Raw genomic sequence first — 12,254 nt, 5'->3', positions numbered from 1 at the left:
ACAACTGGATATGAAACACTGACAATATTGCTGAAGGTCATTTTTGAAAATTGTAATGATTTTTTTCTTGCAATGATATGACAAAATTGCACCTTGAGATTGATTTTGGAACAATTGACCCTCCCGCCCACCCACACCTCAAGATGCTATGGTTGCAAAGCAACAGAAGAACCATTGATGATGGTGATGATTCACATGTATAAAGGAGGTATTGTGGGTGGAGTTAATCGCTTACGGCCATACCACCCTGAACACGCCCGATCTCGTCCGATCTCGGAAGCTAAGCAGGGTGGGGCCTGGTTAGTACTTGAATGGGAGACCGCCTGGGAATACCAGGTGCTGTAAGCTTTTTAGACTTTTCTTTGCAGAGGGCGCTGTTGCTGCTGCTTCAGAGGAGACACCTCTTGGAAAGAGCAGGAAAGACTGTTCATCAAAGGAAAAAAGAATATGGAACCCTCACATCATCACTGAAAGGTGAAAGTGAGCATTCATCAGATTTGTTTCTAATCAAAACACTACTTTATTCATGTTTTATTGACATATCATTTTCAAATTGTCTTATTTGGAGAGAGCAATGAGAGAGCAGGGACTTTACTCTGCATCAGGGAAACAACTGGATATGAAACACTGACAATATTGCTGAAGGTCATTTTTGAAAATTGTAATGATTTTTTTCTTGCAACGATATGACAAAATTGCACCTTGAGATTGATTTTGGAACAATTGACCCTCCCGCCCACCCACACCTCAAGATGCTATGGTTGCAAAGCAACAGAAGAACCATTGATGATGGTGATGATTCACATGTATAAAGGAGGTATTGTGGGTGGAGTTAATCGCTTACGGCCATACCACCCTGAACACGCCCGATCTCGTCCAATCTCGGAAGCTAAGCAGGGTCGGGCCTGGTTAGTACTTGAATGGGAGACCGCCTGGGAATACCAGGTGCTGTAAGCTTTTTAGAATTTTCTTTGCAGAGGGCGCTGTTGCTGCTGCTTCAGAGGAGACACCTCTTGGAAAGAGCAGGAAAGACTGTTCATCAAAGGAAAAAAGAATATGGAACCCTCACATCATCACTGAAAGGTGAAAGTGAGCATTCATCAGATTTGTTTCTAATCAAAACACTACTTTATTCATGTTTTATTAACATATCATTTTCAAATTGTCTTATTTGGAGAGAGCGATGAAAGAGCAGGGAGTTTCCTCTGCATCAGGGAAACAACTGGATATGAAACACTGACAATATTGCTGAAGGTCATTTTTGAAAATTGTAATGATTTTTTTCTTGCAACGATATGACAAAATTGCACCTTGAGATTGATTTTGGAACAATTGACCCTCCCGCCCACCCACACCTCAAGATGCTATGGTTGCAAAGCAACAGAAGAACCATTGATGATGGTGATGATTCACATGTATAAAGGAGGTATTGTGGGTGGAGTTAATTGCTTACGGCCATACCACCCTGAACACGGCCGATCTCGTCTGATCTCGGAAGCTAAGCAGGGTCGGGCCTGGTTAGTACTTGAATGGGAGACCGCCTGGGAATACCAGGTGCTGTAAGCTTTTTAGACTTTTCTTTGCAGAGGGCGCTGTTGCTGCTGCTTCAGAGGAGACACCTCTTGGAAAGAGCAGGAAAGACTGTTCATCAAAGGAAAAAAGAATATGGAACCCTCACATCATCACTGAAAGGTGAAAGTGAGCATTCATCAGATTTGTTTCTAATCAAAACACTACTTTATTCATGTTTTATTAACATATCATTTTCAAATTGTCTTATTTGGAGAGAGCGATGAAAGAGCAGGGAGTTTCCTCTGCATCAGGGAAACAACTGGATATGAAACACTGACAATATTGCTGAAGGTCATTTTTGAAAATTGTAATGATTTTTTTCTTGCAACGATATGACAAAATTGCACCTTGAGATTGATTTTGGAACAATTGACCCTCCCGCCCACCCACACCTCAAGATGCTATGGTTGCAAAGCAACAGAAGAACCATTGATGATGGTGATGATTCACATGTATAAAGGAGGTATTGTGGGTGGAGTTAATCGCTTACGGCCATACCACCCTGAACACGCCCGATCTCGTCTGATCTCGGAAGCTAAGCAGGGTCGGGCCTGGTTAGTACTTGAATGGGAGACCGCCTGGGAATACCAGGTGCTGTAAGCTTTTTAGACTTTTCTTTGCAGAGGGCGCTGTTGCTGCTGCTTCAGAGGAGACACCTCTTGGAAAGAGCAGGAAAGACTGTTCATCAAAGGAAAAAAGAATATGGAACCCTCACATCATCACTGAAAGGTGAAAGTGAGCATTCATCAGATTTGTTTCTAATCAAAACACTACTCTATTCATGTTTTATTAACATATCATTTTCAAATTGTCTTATTTGGAGAGAGCGATGAAAGAGCAGGGAGTTTACTCTGCATCAGGGAAACAACTGGATATGAAACACTGACAATATTGCTGAAGGTCATTTTTGAAAATTGTAATGATTTTTTTCTTGCAACGATATGACAAAATTGCACCTTGAGATTGATTTTGGAACAATTGACCCTCCCGCCCACCCACACCTCAAGATGCTATGGTTGCAAAGCAACAGAAGAACCATTGATGATGGTGATGATTCACATGTATAAAGGAGGTATTGTGGGTGGAGTTAATCGCTTACGGCCATACCACCCTGAACACGCCCGATCTCGTCTGATCTCGGAAGCTAAGCAGGGTCGGGCCTGGTTAGTACTTGAATGGGAGACCGCCTGGGAATACCAGGTGCTGTAAGCTTTTTAGACTTTTCTTTGCAGAGGGCGCTGTTGCTGCTGCTTCAGAGGAGACACCTCTTGGAAAGAGCAGGAAAGACTGTTCATCAAAGGAAAAAAGAATATGGAACCCTCACATCATCACTGAAAGGTGAAAGTGAGCATTCATCAGATTTGTTTCTAATCAAAACACTACTTTATTCATGTTTTATTAACATATCATTTTCAAATTGTCTTATTTGGAGAGAGCGATGAAAGAGCAGGGAGTTTCCTCTGCATCAGGGAAACAACTGGATATGAAACACTGACAATATTGCTGAAGGTCATTTTTGAAAATTGTAATGATTTTTTTCTTGCAACGATATGACAAAATTGCACCTTGAGATTGATTTTGGAACAATTGACCCTCCCGCCCACCCACACCTCAAGATGCTATGGTTGCAAAGCAACAGAAGAACCATTGATGATGGTGATGATTCACATGTATAAAGGAGGTATTGTGGGTGGAGTTAATTGCTTACGGCCATACCACCCTGAACACGGCCGATCTCGTCTGATCTCGGAAGCTAAGCAGGGTCGGGCCTGGTTAGTACTTGAATGGGAGACCGCCTGGGAATACCAGGTGCTGTAAGCTTTTTAGACTTTTCTTTGCAGAGGGCGCTGTTGCTGCTGCTTCAGAGGAGACACCTCTTGGAAAGAGCAGGAAAGACTGTTCATCAAAGGAAAAAAGAATATGGAACCCTCACATCATGACTGAAAGGTGAAAGTGAGCATTCATCAGATTTGTTTCTAATCAAAACACTACTTTATTCATGTTTTATTAACATATCATTTTCAAATTGTCTTATTTGGAGAGAGCGATGAAAGAGCAGGGAGTTTCCTCTGCATCAGGGAAACAACTGGATATGAAACACTGACAATATTGCTGAAGGTCATTTTTGAAAATTGTAATGATTTTTTTCTTGCAACGATATGACAAAATTGCACCTTGAGATTGATTTTGGAACAATTGACCCTCCCGCCCACCCACACCTCAAGATGCTATGGTTGCAAAGCAACAGAAGAACCATTGATGATGGTGATGATTCACATGTATAAAGGAGGTATTGTGGGTGGAGTTAATCGCTTACGGCCATACCACCCTGAACACGCCCGATCTCGTCTGATCTCGGAAGCTAAGCAGGGTCGGGCCTGGTTAGTACTTGAATGGGAGACCGCCTGGGAATACCAGGTGCTGTAAGCTTTTTAGACTTTTCTTTGCAGAGGGCGCTGTTGCTGCTGCTTCAGAGGAGACACCTCTTGGAAAGAGCAGGAAAGACTGTTCATCAAAGGAAAAAAGAATATGGAACCCTCACATCATCACTGAAAGGTGAAAGTGAGCATTCATCAGATTTGTTTCTAATCAAAACACTACTTTATTCATGTTTTATTAACATATCATTTTCAAATTGTCTTATTTGGAGAGAGCGATGAAAGAGCAGGGAGTTTACTCTGCATCAGGGAAACAACTGGATATGAAACACTGACAATATTGCTGAAGGTCATTTTTGAAAATTGTAATGATTTTTTTCTTGCAACGATATGACAAAATTGCACCTTGAGATTGATTTTGGAACAATTGACCCTCCCGCCCACCCACACCTCAAGATGCTATGGTTGCAAAGCAACAGAAGAACCATTGATGATGGTGATGATTCACATGTATAAAGGAGGTATTGTGGGTGGAGTTAATTGCTTATGGCCATACCACCCTGAACACGGCCGATCTCGTCTGATCTCGGAAGCTAAGCAGGGTCGGGCCTGGTTAGTACTTGAATGGGAGACCGCCTGGGAATACCAGGTGCTGTAAGCTTTTTAGACTTTTCTTTGCAGAGGGCGCTGTTGCTGCTGCTTCAGAGGAGACACCTCTTGGAAAGAGCAGGAAAGACTGTTCATCAAAGGAAAAAAGAATATGGAACCCTCACATCATCACTGAAAGGTGAAAGTGAGCATTCATCAGATTTGTTTCTAATCAAAACACTACTTTATTCATGTTTTATTAACATATCATTTTCAAATGGTCTTATTTGGAGAGAGCGATGAAAGAGCAGGGAGTTTACTCTGCATCAGGGAAACAACTGGATATGAAACACTGACAATATTGCTGAAGGTCATTTTTGAAAATTGTAATGATTTTTTTCTTGCAACGATATGACAAAATTGCACCTTGAGATTGATTTTGGAACAATTGACCCTCCCGCCCACCCACACCTCAAGATGCTATGGTTGCAAAGCAACAGAAGAACCATTGATGATGGTGATGATTCACATGTATAAAGGAGGTATTGTGGGTGGAGTTAATCGCTTACGGCCATACCACCCTGAACACGCCCGATCTCGTCCGATCTCGGAAGCTAAGCAGGGTCGGGCCTGGTTAGTACTTGAATGGGAGACCGCCTGGGAATACCAGGTGCTGTAAGCTTTTTAGACTTTTCTTTGCAGAGGGCGCTGTTGCTGCTGCTTCAGAGGAGACACCTCTTGGAAAGAGCAGGAAAGACTGTTCATCAAAGGAAAAAAGAATATGGAACCCTCACATCATCACTGAAAGGTGAAAGTGAGCATTCATCAGATTTGTTTCTAATCAAAACACTACTTTATTCATGTTTTATTAACATATCATTTTCAAATTGTCTTATTTGGAGAGAGCGATGAGAGAGCAGGGAGTTTACTCTGCATCAGGGAAACAACTGGATATGAAACACTGACAATATTGCTGAAGGTCATTTTTGAAAATTGTAATGATTTTTTTCTTGCAACGATATGACAAAATTGCACCTTGAGATTGATTTTGGAACAATTGACCCTCCTGCCCAACCACACCTCAAGATGCTATGGTTGCAAAGCAACAGAAGAACCATTGATGATGGTGATGATTCACATGTATAAAGGAGGTATTGTGGGTGGAGTTAATCGCTTACGGCCATACCACCCTGAACACGCCCACTCTCGTCCGATCTCGGAAGCTAAGCAGGGTCGGGCCTGGTTAGTACTTGAATGGGAGACCGCCTGGGAATACCAGGTGCTGTAAGCTTTTTAGACTTTTCTTTGCAGAGGGCGCTGTTGCTGCTGCTTCAGAGGAGACACCTCTTGGAAAGAGCAGGAAAGACTGTTCATCAAAGGAAAAAAGAATATGGAACCCTCACATCATCACTGAAAGGTGAAAGTGAGCATTCATCAGATTTGTTTCTAATCAAAACACTACTTTATTCATGTTTTATTAACATATCATTTTCAAATTGTCTTATTTGGAGAGAGCGATGAAAGAGCAGGGAGTTTACTCTGCATCAGGGAAACAACTGGATATGAAACACTGACAATATTGCTGAAGGTCATTTTTGAAAATTGTAATGATTTTTTTCTTGCAACAATATGACAAAATTGCACCTTGAGATTGATTTTGGAACAATTGACACTCCCGCCCACCCACACCTCAAGATGCTATGGTTGCAAAGCAACAGAAGAACCATTGATGATGGTGATGATTCACATGTATAAAGGAGGTATTGTGGGTGGAGTTAATCGCTTACGGCCATACCACCCTGAACACGCCCGATCTCGTCCGATCTCGGAAGCTAAGCAGGGTCGGGCCTGGTTAGTACTTGAATGGGAGACCGCCTGGGAATACCAGGTGCTGTAAGCTTTTTAGACTTTTCTTTGCAGAGGGCGCTGTTGCTGCTGCTTCAGAGGAGACACCTCTTGGAAAGAGCAGGAAAGACTGTTCATCAAAGGAAAAAAGAATATGGAACCCTCACATCATCACTGAAAGGTGAAAGTGAGCATTCATCAGATTTGTTTCTAATCAAAACACTACTTTATTCATGTTTTATTAACATATCATTTTCAAATGGTCTTATTTGGAGAGAGCGATGAAAGAGCAGGGAGTTTACTCTGCATCAGGGAAACAACTGGATATGAAACACTGACAATATTGCTGAATGTCATTTTTGAAAATTGTAATGATTTTTTTCTTGCAACGATATGACAAAATTGCACCTTGAGATTGATTTTGGAACAATTGACCCTCCCGCCCACCCACACCTCAAGATGCTATGGTTGCAAAGCAACAGAAGAACCATTGATGATGGTGATGATTCACATGTATAAAGGAGGTATTGTGGGTGGAGTTAATCACTTAAGGCCATACCACCCTGAACAAGCCCGATCTTGTCCGATCTCGGAAGCTAAGCAGGGTCGGGCCTGGTTAGTACTTGAATCGGAGACCGCCTGGGAATACCAGGTGCTGTAAGCTTTTTAGACTTTTCTTTGCAGAGGGCGCTGTTGCTGCTGCTTCAGAGGAGACACCTCTTGGAAAGAGCAGGAAAGACTGTTCATCAAAGGAAAAAAGAATATGGAACCCTCACATCATCACTGAAAGGTGAAAGTGAGCATTCATCAGATTTGTTTCTAATCAAAACACTACTTTATTCATGTTTTATTAACATATCATTTTCAAATTGTCTTATTTGGAGAGAGCGATGAAAGAGCAGGGAGTTTACTCTGCATCAGGGAAACAACTGGATATGAAACACTGACAATATTGCTGAAGGTCATTTTTGAAAATTGTAATGATTTTTTTCTTGCAACGATATGACAAAATTGCACCTTGAGATTGATTTTGGAACAATTGACCCCCCCAACCCACCCACACATCAAGATTCTATGGTTGCAAAGCAACAGAAGAACCATTGATGATGGTGATGATTCACATGTATAAAGGAGGTATTGTGGGTGGAGTTAATCGCTTACGGCCATACCACCCTGAACACGCCCTTGAACGCACCACGGAGTGACGACATCAACCAGCGACCCGGAAGCAAGCCACCACGGGTGGCTGCGGAGGAACTATTTTTCTTTTTTTTTCTCTCTCTTTTCCAGCTTTTCTTGTTCTCTCTCTACATTCCCTATTTTTCTACCTCATATATGTAAATCCAACCGGACATTAGTGTTGTGATTGTCTTGTTGTGTGTATGTGTGTGTCCCCCGCGGCAGTGACGCACTGTTAGGGGGAATCGTAGCCTGCTAGGAAGTGCTCCCGAGACAATGGCAGAGACAAGCACGGAGCGGCGGAGTTTAACCGCTGACACCCACGGAGGTGACAGCGGTGGAGAGACGGAGCTGACGCAGGGTAAGTGCTGCAAAATAAATGAGAGGAACGACAGGGAGCAGACAGTGATGGTAGAGATGGAGGGCGAGGACACGGCTATGGAGCTGATGCGTTGCGTACGCGAGCTGTGTGGAGGGCTACTGGCGTGCAGACAGATAACCGAAAAAAAATATGAAATGACGATGAGCCATCCGAAAGGAAAGGACAGGCTCATGGAAGGATTTAAGATTGGGGAGAATCGGGTGCACGTCAGAGAGCTAATAAATGACGAGCTAGTAGTGTCTTTCATGAATCTGCCATTTTATATTGAGGACAGGGAGATACTGGCAAAGCTACAACTCTGGGGAGTATCAGCAGTATCTCCCATTAAAAGAAGGATGTGGCCAGGGACAAATGTAGCTGATGGGACAAGGTTCCTGAAAGTAAAATTTAATAATGAAATACAATCACTGCCGTATTCTGCTAGATTTGACACAGCGCTGGGAGCTGAGTACTTCAGGGTGCTGCATGATAAGCAGGTGAAGGTGTGCAGGTTGTGCATTAAACCAGGGCACATAATGAGAGAGTGCCCTGAATTTCACTGCAACAGATGTGGAGTGCAGGGTCATTATGCAAGGGAATGCACGCAGGGGAAGAAGAGATGTGATCTATGCCAGAACCTTATGAGTGAATGCAGATGCAATAAGAGTGAGGCAGAAGACGACACAAATGAGAGTGGACAAGAAAGTGAGAGCGGAGGCAGTGAGGAGGGGGAGGCAGAGTATATGGAAAGTGAGGAGGAGGGAGTCAGAAAAGAAATGGAGGAGACAGAGAAAGAGGATGCAGGCAAGCAGGAAGGAGAGAGGCCGACAGAGGAGACGGAAGGCGGAAAGAAAGATGGAGCGAACCGGAAGGAAAGGAAGGAGAGAACGAAAGGAAACAACGAGGAGGAGGATGCGGGAAGGAGGAGAGGAGCGCTGGCGCGTGAGGTGAGGACAGAAGGGACGGCAGACAGGAGGAGTGACGGGGTGGAGAAGAAAGGTCCCAAAACGAAGGAGACGAGAGGGCCAGAGAAGGGGGCGACTGTCGAAAGACAAGACGGAAAGGAGGAAGCAGGCCCGGGGAGAACGCGACGAGAGGATGACACAGGAAGGACGGAGAATGCACTGAGTGGAGCTAAGCCCACAGAGACTGCAGAGGAGACTACCACACCACAGACGGTAGGATCCGAAACAGACATGGATATAGAGGAACAAATGAAACAACTAAGAAAAAGACAGAATACTAAGAGGCATACGAGGAATAATAAGAAAAGTAAAACTAAGGAAATAACAAAATGAAAGTAAAAATAATAATAATGTTAACAATAATTTCAATAAATGCAAGGGGGCTAAAGAACAAAAACAAAAGACATCAGATATATGGGAAGAGTAATTATGACATAATATGCTTACAGGAAACACACTGGAATGAGAGATGTATGAAAGAGGTGGAGGATGAATGGAGGGGAGAAGTATTTGCAAATAATGGAGATGGGAATGCGAGGGGTGTAGCAATATTAACAAAAAAAGGAGTGATAGGGAATGTAAGAAGGTGTGAAGATGAGGGAGATGGGAGGATGATAGGGATCAAATTTGAATATAAGAATGAGGAAATGAAGCTGGTAAATGTGTATATGCCGAATGAGGAGAAAGAAAGAAAGGTGATGATTGAAAAGATGGGAACGATGTGTGATGACAACTGCATGATTGTGGGGGACTTCAATGTGTGGTGTGAGAAACTGGACGTGTCAACAAACATGCACTTTAAAAATGACACAACAAGAGAGGTATTAAAAAAATTAAAAAGTATGAAAGGACTGAGTGACGTATGGAGAGAAAGAAATCCAGAGAGGAGAGCGTTCTCAAGAACACAACTGGTAAAAGGGGAATTAAAACAGAGTAGGATAGATTTAGTATTAAGCACAAAAAGCATAGCAGAAAGGATAAAAGAAATAGAATATAGAACCACAACGTATAGTGATCATAAGGAGTTAAAATTTACAATAGGGGGGGGGACAAAGAGAAGAGGAGGGGGACTGTGGTGCATGAATGGGGAGTTGCTGAGAGATGAAAAATATAAAAAAGAAGTGAGAGAATACATAAGGTGGGAGAAGGATGACAGGATGTATGAGGAAGATATAGGGAGGTGGTGGGAAGGGGTAAAAGAGGGAGTACGGACCATGAGCATAAAACACAGTAGGAAGAGGGGGAAAACACAGAGAGAGAAGGAAAAAAAGTTAAAAGAGGAGTTGAGAGAAGAGGAAAAGAAAGCTGAGGAGGATGGCAAGTATGATTTGGGGGAATATATAAAGAAGAAAGATGAACTGAAAGAGATAGAACAGGGAAAGTGCAAGGGAGCAATAATTAGAAGTAAGGCAAGAGATGTAGTAGAGGGGGAAAAATGTACAGGTTATTTCTTAGGGCTAGAGAAGGTAAGGCAAAAGAATAATTATTTTGAGCAAGTGGAGGGAAAGAGAGGGGAAAGAATAACTGACTTTGTAGGGATAGTGGAAAGAGTAGGAGAATTCTATAGGGAGTTATTTAAGAAAGAAGAAGTAGATGAGGAGAGTAGCAGGCAGGTGATAGAAAAGATGGAAGCTAGGCTGAGTGATGAGGATAGAGAAGGATGTGAAGGAGAGATAACTAAAGGAGAGATAGGGAAAGCAATAGATGAGTTAGGCAGGAATAAAAGTCCAGGGATAGATGGGATAATAGGAGAGTTTTATATAGAGTTTAAGGAAGAATTAGTGCCAGTGTTAGATAGATTATTTAGGTATATAGAAGAGAAGGGAGAGATGCCACACAGCATGACAATAGGGCTAGTTAGTATAATTTACAAAAAAGGGAGCAGGGACAAATTAGAAAACTACAGACCACTCACAATGTTAAATGGTGATTATAAAATACTAGCAAAGGTGTTAGCAAATAGGATAAAGGGGGTTATAGGGACGGTGGTGGGAAGCACACAAGCATATAGCATACCAGGAAGAGACATAGCCGACACAATAAGCAGTATTAGGGACACCATCACACACATGAAGGGGAACAAAATAGGGATAGTAGCGAGTTTGGATCTGAATAAAGCATTTGATAGAGTAGATCATGGGTATTTATATAAGGTATTAGATAAAGTGGGTTTTGGAAATAGGATGATAGGATGGATAAGGAGGATGTATGAAAGAGCAGCGAGTAAGATAAAAATAAATGGGATAGTGACAGAGGAGTTTAGATTAGAGAGATCAGTTAGACAGGGATGTCCGCTATCGGCTCTGCTGTACGCCTTGTCAGCAGAGCCGCTAGCGGCACTAATATTGCAAAATAGAGGGATTAAGGGCATAGAACTACCGGGTGGACAGATGAGCACGCTATATCAATATGCAGACGACACAACAGTGACAGTTAGGGACAAAGAAAGTGTAGTAGAGGTTTTAAAAAGTGTAGAGCAGTATGGTAGGGCATCAGGAGCAAAAGTAAACATAGAGAAATCAGAGATAATGTACATAGGGGAGAACAGAGAAGAGAGGGAGGAGATCAGAATGAAGGAAAACAAAGGGTATATGAAGGTGTTAGGTGTAAATTTAGGGATAGAAGAGAAAGAAGGGAGAGATAGGCAGTATGAGGGGATAGTGAATAGGATTAGAAAGACGTTAGGGTTTTGGAAGAGAAGAGGATTGAAGCTAAAAGGGAAGGTAATTGTAGTAAATTGTTTAATAATGAGCAAGCTGGTGTATGTGATGAATGTGATGGATGTGCCTGAGAAAGTGATGAAAGAAGTGGGAGGGATGGTGAGTGACTTTTTGTGGGATGGGAAGGGGGTTAGAATAGCAAGGGAAGTACTAGAAAACGAGTATGAAGACGGGGGACTGAAACTGGTTAACTTAGAGAGAAAAAAAAAAGCACTGAGGGTGAAAATGATGGTGAGATACTTAAAGAATAAAAGTGATCAGGTGTGGAAGGTGTGTTTAACAGAAGCTATCAACAAAACTGGAGGGTGTGGTGAGAGTGGAGTGTATATGAAAATGAAAAAAGGGATGTTAGATGGAGTGACTGATTATTACAAAGAGATGCTGGGAGCGTGGGGAGAGTTTCTGAGTTTCGTGAAGTATGAATGCAAAAATGTAAAGCAGGTATGGGAGCAGCCAGCGTTTTTAAATCCAAAAATCACAGTGGAGGGGGAGACCATCTTTAACAGGGTAATATGGAGAGCAGGGATAAGGAAGGTGAGGGACATGGTGTACGAGTACACACCGGGTTTTATGAGGGCACAGGTGATTGTAGATGAGGTCAGGGGGAATGGGGATGAAATATGGCCGGGTACAGCTGAAGGGGTCA

The 12,254-nt window shown here is 42.6% G+C and overlaps 11 non-coding genes and 1 pseudogene across 11 annotated transcripts; all 12 read left to right on the top strand.

Moving 5' to 3' along the window:
* Nucleotides 1-229: 229 nt before the first annotated feature.
* On the top strand, nt 230-348 carry LOC138408265 (5S ribosomal RNA). Its single transcript, XR_011241584.1, has one exon. It is a non-coding gene; the product is annotated as a 5S ribosomal RNA (ribosomal RNA).
* Nucleotides 349-838: 490 nt separating this feature from the next.
* LOC138408853 (5S ribosomal RNA) lies at nt 839-957 on the top strand. Its single transcript, XR_011242174.1, has one exon. It is a non-coding gene; the product is annotated as a 5S ribosomal RNA (ribosomal RNA).
* A 490-nt stretch (nt 958-1,447) lies between these two features.
* Nucleotides 1,448-1,566, top strand: LOC138408940 (5S ribosomal RNA). Its single transcript, XR_011242261.1, has one exon. It is a non-coding gene; the product is annotated as a 5S ribosomal RNA (ribosomal RNA).
* Nucleotides 1,567-2,056: 490 nt separating this feature from the next.
* Nucleotides 2,057-2,175, top strand: LOC138408178 (5S ribosomal RNA). Its single transcript, XR_011241496.1, has one exon. It is a non-coding gene; the product is annotated as a 5S ribosomal RNA (ribosomal RNA).
* Nucleotides 2,176-2,665: 490 nt separating this feature from the next.
* Nucleotides 2,666-2,784, top strand: LOC138408177 (5S ribosomal RNA). Its single transcript, XR_011241495.1, has one exon. It is a non-coding gene; the product is annotated as a 5S ribosomal RNA (ribosomal RNA).
* A 490-nt stretch (nt 2,785-3,274) lies between these two features.
* Nucleotides 3,275-3,393, top strand: LOC138408939 (5S ribosomal RNA). The gene has a single exon (XR_011242260.1). It is a non-coding gene; the product is annotated as a 5S ribosomal RNA (ribosomal RNA).
* Nucleotides 3,394-3,883: 490 nt separating this feature from the next.
* On the top strand, nt 3,884-4,002 carry LOC138408176 (5S ribosomal RNA). The gene has a single exon (XR_011241494.1). It is a non-coding gene; the product is annotated as a 5S ribosomal RNA (ribosomal RNA).
* Nucleotides 4,003-4,492: 490 nt separating this feature from the next.
* Nucleotides 4,493-4,611, top strand: LOC138409095 (5S ribosomal RNA). Its single transcript, XR_011242416.1, has one exon. It is a non-coding gene; the product is annotated as a 5S ribosomal RNA (ribosomal RNA).
* A 490-nt stretch (nt 4,612-5,101) lies between these two features.
* On the top strand, nt 5,102-5,220 carry LOC138410247 (5S ribosomal RNA). Its single transcript, XR_011243044.1, has one exon. It is a non-coding gene; the product is annotated as a 5S ribosomal RNA (ribosomal RNA).
* Nucleotides 5,221-5,710: 490 nt separating this feature from the next.
* On the top strand, nt 5,711-5,829 carry LOC138409285 (5S ribosomal RNA). The gene has a single exon (XR_011242605.1). It is a non-coding gene; the product is annotated as a 5S ribosomal RNA (ribosomal RNA).
* Nucleotides 5,830-6,319: 490 nt separating this feature from the next.
* Nucleotides 6,320-6,438, top strand: LOC138410246 (5S ribosomal RNA). Its single transcript, XR_011243043.1, has one exon. It is a non-coding gene; the product is annotated as a 5S ribosomal RNA (ribosomal RNA).
* Nucleotides 6,439-6,928: 490 nt separating this feature from the next.
* On the top strand, nt 6,929-7,047 carry LOC138409846 (5S ribosomal RNA; annotated as a pseudogene).
* Nucleotides 7,048-12,254: the final 5,207 nt, after the last annotated feature.

This window comes from Paralichthys olivaceus, chromosome 5 (genome assembly GCF_024713975.1).
Source record: "Paralichthys olivaceus isolate ysfri-2021 chromosome 5, ASM2471397v2, whole genome shotgun sequence".
Classification (NCBI taxonomy): domain Eukaryota; kingdom Metazoa; phylum Chordata; class Actinopteri; order Pleuronectiformes; family Paralichthyidae; genus Paralichthys; species Paralichthys olivaceus.
This window is presented reverse-complemented; position numbering and strand designations above follow the sequence as displayed.